Raw genomic sequence first — 7202 nt, 5'->3', positions numbered from 1 at the left:
AATAAACATGGTTAACCCCTCGACAATGACTTACTCATCTACAACAGGAAAGAATGTAAACAATGACTTACTCATCTACAACAGGAAAGAATGTGACCCCTCAACAATGACTTACTCATCTACAACAGGAAAGAATGTAAACATTCGTGTAAAAAGATAAACTCGACCATGGTAATTACACACAGCTCTTTCAGTAGGAGTGGTTTGCATAAATGAATACCACAAGGTATCAATAAACCACACTCAATTAAAAGCCTCTTTTTCAAGAGTGTTCTCAAGCCATCTAATATAATTAAAAGTCCCAATTACATTTCAAAAACAAAGGAACACTATGAAACATATATAAATAGATATGAAAGAGAGGCCTCACAATACAAATAGAAGTCTCACAATACAATGTTCTTTGCAAAATTTGAATCATACTGAACCTCGAGCCCATATAACTCAGAATGTACATGGACAACCTTTTTCGTAGATGACCTATGCAAGTATCATGCTCATAATAACCGTATCCAAAAAAGATAGCAAATCAATTTTTTTACTAATACTTGTTTCATACCTTGTGTTTTTTGCGGGTGGAAGCCCCATGGACGCCGACGGAGAAGAAACACTGATCGATATGTATCTTACTCTCACCCATCTTTCAAAATTTTAACTATGAATTGACCTCCATTGAAAACGTTAAAGTAGACAGAAAAGCATGCGTTCAAAGTTAATAACAGGCTTATGTTACCTTTTCCATCCTCTTCGGTGGCTTGTATGAAGCCTTTGTTGGAGAGTAGATGTTGCTCATACATAGTAGCTACAACAAAACAATGCAATGATCTCAATATGATTGATTAAAAACACAAAGATTTGACGCATTGGTTAAAACACCTTTCATCATACTGAAGTAATGGCATTGTTATTATTACCTTCTCCCTTTTCCCCTTCCAAATCTGTGGAGCCATTGTTGCTTTTTTCTTGATCACTAGAGCCCTCCTCTTTATAATATTCTTGGTCTCCTTTACCTCCTTTGTACTTTCTTGACTATTTTCAGTATTGTAGACCAAGCAAATTAGTAAAATCATCATTCTAGAGGTGCACAGTACAAGACGTGTGACAAAAAATAACCAAAATAAATAAAAATAGTGTTATACCATTTCATCATATCCTTTCGCAATCCTTGCTTGCATTTTGGCAATCCACTTCGGCGTGCCTTTCTTCCACTCCGCCATTTCTTCTTCTAGATATTGCACTCTCCATTCCTTGTAAGATATTTTGCCATTAAGGGAACTAAATAACCATCTCTTATCTTTCACATCTTCTTAATCTTTACGATTCTTTTGTCTTGCGAGCTTGACACGCGTTTCCATGGTTTGAAATTGAGTTTTTGCTTGCCTATGTGATCGTGACTTGGTTGGAAATGGGATGTGTTGGCTATCCTTGGGTCTTCCTACGTCTCTACGAGGAATGTCAATCGTGAGGCTATGCTTCTCTTGGATATGTTGAATGATATCGACACATTTATCCCATGCTTGACCCCATTGTGGACATTTCTCAGTTACATGGCAATAGTGGACAAGGACACCATCCTTAGCTCTAATATCTTCAACATAATAAGGGCAAACCTATGCATCACAACGTGTACTCTCTCTCTCTCTCTCTCTCTCTCTCTCACACACACACACACACACACACACACACACAATCAACATATCCTCAAATGTGGAGCTTACCATTGCTAATAAGTGACCCGTGCTTGCAACATGAGCCTCTCTTCTCAATGCCCGTGTGTGGCTAGATGAACCTTCATTAACCTCTTTGGTACGATGATTTCCGATCACCTTACTCGTATTTTTTGAATTTTTCCCATTCCTTAAAATCCTAAACCCTAATTTACAATACAAGAAGAGCACAAAAGGGCTAGAAGCATCATTAAGAGCCATGACATGCACATAATAAAGGCGAGTATGACCAACATACCTCGTCCAAGAGCGCTTCGAGCCGTCGCCGATCCTCTTCAATTCCAAAAACGGACGCCAATTTTGAAAGATCGACCGATTGTATCTCAAGCACATTCCTTGATTCCTCGTCGTTTACAAGCGAGGGAGTGCATTTAGAGGTGAGAGTGTGCATACTCCTTTGATCCTTGTCATTCGGCGCCAAGAGAATGTAGCGCGTGTATGTGTGTGTGTGTGGATGAGAGAGAGAGAGAGAGAGAGAGAGAGAGAGAGAGAGAGAGAGAGAGAGAGAGAGAGAGATTGAGGACAACTCCCCACGTCTGCACAACGAGTAGGAAAGCACAATCCGTACGCACGTACGCACGTACGCGCGTGTGCGTGTGTGTGTGTGTGTGTGTGTGTGTGTGTGTGTGTGAGAGAGAGAGAGAGAGAGAGAGAGAGAGAGAGAGAGAGATAAAATGGCTCCCCAGGTCTACCCTTCATGATGAGTAGCGAAGCACATTTTGTGCCCATGCACGTGTGTGTGTGTGTGTGTGTGTGTGTGTGTGTGTGTGTGTGAGAGAGAGAGAGAGAGAGAGAGAGAGAGAGAGAGAGAGAGAGAGAGAGAGAGAGAGAGAGAGAGAGAGAGAGAGAGAGAGAGAGAGAGAGAGAGAGAGAGAGAGCAACTCGCAGTGACACCATCGACTCTACTGGAAACACCCTAGGCCCGGAGGTGTGCTTCTCGCTCTCGCCACTCTAGTGCTCTGTGCATGTTCCAGGTCCCCACTATGCCCACCTTTCAAATCTGCTGAAAATGCATACTCTGCTTGATTAGTAAATTCGAGAGTCCTCTAAAATGCCATCAAACGGGATCAACGTCCCTTGTTAATTTCACCGTTGATCCCTTTTGAATGGCCGGTACCATATAGTGAGGAGGTAGACCTCTCTCTCTCTCTCTCTCTCTCTCTCTCTCTCTCTCTCTCTCTCTCTCTCTCTCTCTCTCTCTCTCTCTCTCTCTCTCTCTCTCTCTCTTCTCAACTCGACCAACAAGGTTGTATGGTGAGGCTTGATGGTGTGTACAAGGCATGAAGGCTGCAAGTTTCCTAGTGCAGGCTATGAGCGGGATGTTGCAGATGGAGGTTGCCAGGCAGGGGCATTGTTGTGCAGGCAATAGAGGGCTGAGGTAGAGGGCACGTGTTTTCTTTTGGTGGTTGGGGGGGGGGGGGGGGGTTGTCGTCTTGGGAGGTAATGTTGGAGAGTATTGGGTTTTGTTAAAGTAAGCGAGTATGAGTGTGAGAGAGTAGAAAGTATATGTGCACATGTGTGAGTAAATTGTGTATGTGAGAGTGAGGATATGTTTGTGGTGTCTTTCCACTTTGCACCTCCAAAGACGGACAAGTATTCATAAAATGCTCATTAAGAGTTGTGGCGTGCCAATTTATTATCTCCATTTTACTTTTATAAGAAGCTCGTACTAATGTTTCCTGATTGTAGCCGACGTGGAGAGAGAGGGGTAGAGAGTCCAAGCTTGGCGTCGCAAGCTCGCCATGTGAGCTGCGATGACCTCCTTGCTTTCCCATGCCTCTACGGTTTCCTCTAGAGGGCAGTCACGTGATCATCATCACCCTCCTCTGCAAACCTGCCTGTCCTGGTCGCGCGCTCTGCCTTGCACGTACTCCAGCCAGCCTCAGGCCTGCACTGCTCTACAGCCGATCCCTTGCACACTGCAGGCCACAGCCTTGTCTCCCACCATGGACTCGTCACTTGCTACTATCCATTGTTCGTTTGGCCGCCCACTATGCACTTCTCTTGAGGTGCTGCTCCCTCCTCCCTAGGCTCCAACAACGCTGCTTGCTACTGCCGTTTCAACCTCGCATGCCTTCTCGAGCCAACATGGTACTGCCGCATATTGTGTAGCAGGAACAAGAAAAATCTCTATTCTCTCCCCCTCAGACTGACTTGCGCTGACGCATGGCAGTCATCAATGCATTAATCCTCCAAACATAGATTACCTCGTGTTCGTCTCTCTCTATCTCTCTCTATCTAAATTTCAGCGATTGGATAGCTTTACCACCACAACCTTCCTTTCCATTATAGTTGTCTTTAGTAAGTGATCATTTTTGTATCCCACTCTTTTCATGCACTCTACGTGGAGAGTTGAATTGATGCAGTTCTTAAGCATTGAGTGTAGTTGAGGGACCTGTCTTTTGATAAGTCGAGTTAGGAGAGAGCAACTTAGAGAGACATATATCTTTCAAGGGATTTGTGTCTACAATAAAGAAGCCACTAAACCAACCCTCCCAAAAAATCATACCCCACATACTCCAAACAATATCGATCCCAATTTCAGCGATTGGATAGCTTTGCTATCACAACCTTCCTTTCCATTATAGTTGTCTTTAGTAAGTGATATTTTTGTATCCCATTCTTTTCATGCACTCTACGTGAATCGATGGAGTTCTTGAGCATTGAGCCACAGTTGAGGGATTCTTTTTGCCTCTCTTTTGATAAGTCAAGTTAAGAGAGAGCAACTTAGAGAGACATATATCTTTCAAGGGATTTGTGTCTACAACAAAGAAGCCACTAGCAAGTCTACAAGCTATGAGCAAACTTCGTAAATATGTCTTAGCCAAGAATATTTAGAAAGAAATTAAAATTGCAAGCCCAAGAAGGAAGAAATACTGGGAGGGGCGCTTGAAGTAGATCGCTGAATATTTTGAGCTAATAAACTCCAAAAAACAAGAAGGGTCTACCTTGGAAGCGGAGCATAGAAGGTGGCTTGAGGCCAAGGGAGACTTGACTACCAACTAGAGGAGGTGAGGAAGGCCAGAATATTATCTAGAGAAACCTACCTCCAGCCAGACGAGGCTAATCAAACTCACTTCTTCGGAGCCCTCAAAATCAAGAGAAATCAAGGCATAGTCCACTCACTCATTAATGGGGAAGGAAATGATGTTAAGGACCTGGATGGAATGGCTCGTCTGATGCTTGATCACCTACGATAGATCATGGGATAGCCTGAGGCCCGATCCCCATAAGTGAATGAAGACATAGCTACTCTTCTTGGAAGTGTCCAAAAAACGGTCTCCATCTCAGACGCCAACCTCTTGGAGAAGGAGTTTACCAAGGGGGAATGATCTCTCGCACTACAAGCCTTAGGTAAAGAGAGATCCTTTGGGTGGGACTGATTGATTGGGATGAGTTGAAGTCCCCTATCATGATAATGGCTAACCAAGCCTTGGCCGGTGGAGTCTTGCACTCAAGTATTAAAAGGGGCCTCATCAAACGCATCCCAAAACAAGTTTGTTGCTTCAAGTTGAAATATTGGCACCCCTAACCATGATGTCAAAACGGTAGCCTACAAAATTGGTGCCCCATAACCATGATGATGTTAGTAGCCTATAAAATTTTGCCAAAACGATAGCCCCCAGGCTCTCCCCTTTTGGACAAAGTTTTCACTCCCCACCATCATGGATTTATCAAGGGAAGGTCTATATAAACATTTTGGAAGCAATGGTTGGCATTGAGTATACCGCCTTCACCAAGAAAGAGTGTATCTTGCTCCAGCTAGATTTAGACAAAGTGTTGGATCGAGTGCAAGAGCGGGAAGAGAGAGTGCAAGAGAGAAGAGTGTACGCAGACACAGGTGAGGGTGAGCCTTGCCCTCCTACACAGCACACACTATATCGAGATAATGTGTATGGCTCGTAATGTATTATCTATACAGTTGGATAAAAGAAACTGTAAGTGAGTTGGTGATGGTCGGCCAGACACAGGCCAAAAAATTGAACAATCTCCCACTTGATGGCTAATATGGGAGGCCAAAAGAAAGAATGATTCAGGAAAACTACATCTCACCCAACCATGTATGCCCAAGTAGAGTAGTAATACACGGGATTACAAACCTAAGCCAACTACGACTTTTTTTGAACAAGAAGGGACAACTCAAGGCCAGTAGTTCTAAATATATATGGCCAATTTGAGTAGCTATCAATGGGAACAAAGTCCTCAGACATGAAGGTCCTAATAGAGCAAGACTAGTAAGCTCATAATCAACCACAAAGCCCCAACCAAGAGCGGCCAAATTGAGCAGTTTTTTCAAGCAACCACCATACTCAGACGACATCCACTATATTAGAGCAAGCATAATGAGCATGGCATCCAACCCAAAAACATATCAATAGCGGAATACCGCGGCTGCATCATTTATTTGGAACACGAAAACTAACATGTAACGGTATTCAACTAACTGTCTATCTGCTGTGCCACTCAAGTATCTGAGAATAGACTTGAAAACATCCCAATGCTTCTTACCAGGGTTAGACATAAATCTACTCACAACTCCCATTGCATGTGCAATGTCAGGTCTCGTAGCCACCATGGCATACATGAAGCTGCCACAAGCTGAAGCATAAGCAACCTTAGCCATTGTAACTTTTTCCTCATCAGATTTGGGACAATCATACTTGCTAAGTTTCAAATATGCAAGCAATGGGATACTCAATGCCTTCCACTTCTGCAGGTTGAAACGCTCACTAACTTTATGCACATAATCCTTCTCAGATAAGTATAACAATCTCTTCTTACGGACTCTTCAGCTGCATTTTGAGGTCAACAATGTCCTTCTGTGAATGACCAGCAATGAGCATGTCATCCACATAAAGAATAAGCATAATAATTAGCTATCCATTGGGTTGTCTTTTCACATAAAGACATGGATCCTTAGTACTGCGCTTATAGCCTTGGAAATGCATAAACGCATCAAACTTTTGATACCATTTTTTGGAGGATTGCTTCAAGCCATAGAGACTTTTCAAAAGCTTACAAACTAAATGTTCCTTGCCCTTTAACACAAACCCTTCAGGTTGCTGCATATAAATCTCCTCATCGAAATCTCCATGTAAGAAAGATGTAATGACATCCATTTGCTCAAGCTCCAAATCTTCAGTGGAAACCAAACCAAGCAACATTCTTAGTGTCGTCATCTTGACCACTAAAGAAAAGATTCCTTGAAAATCTATACCATATTCTTGCTTGAAACCTTTGGCCACTAAGCGAGCTTTGTAGTTCTCAACACTGGATGCAATCTTCTTCTTGTAAACCCATTTACAAGGCAGTGCTTTCCTACCTTTTGGCAATGGAACCAATTCCCAACTTTTGTTTTTTTGAATACTAGACAACTCACTTTTCAACGCAAGCTCCCACTGAGTCTTATCCTTGGCTAGCATGGCCTCTTTGTAACAAGACGACTCACCACTATCTGTCAGCAATAATCATAAT

The sequence above is a fragment of the Adiantum capillus-veneris genome, chromosome 19 (genome assembly GCF_014529385.1).
Source record: "Adiantum capillus-veneris isolate H3 chromosome 19, ASM1452938v2, whole genome shotgun sequence".
In the NCBI taxonomy this organism is placed as follows: Eukaryota; Viridiplantae; Streptophyta; class Polypodiopsida; order Polypodiales; family Pteridaceae; genus Adiantum; species Adiantum capillus-veneris.
Note: the sequence above shows the minus strand (reverse complement) of the source record.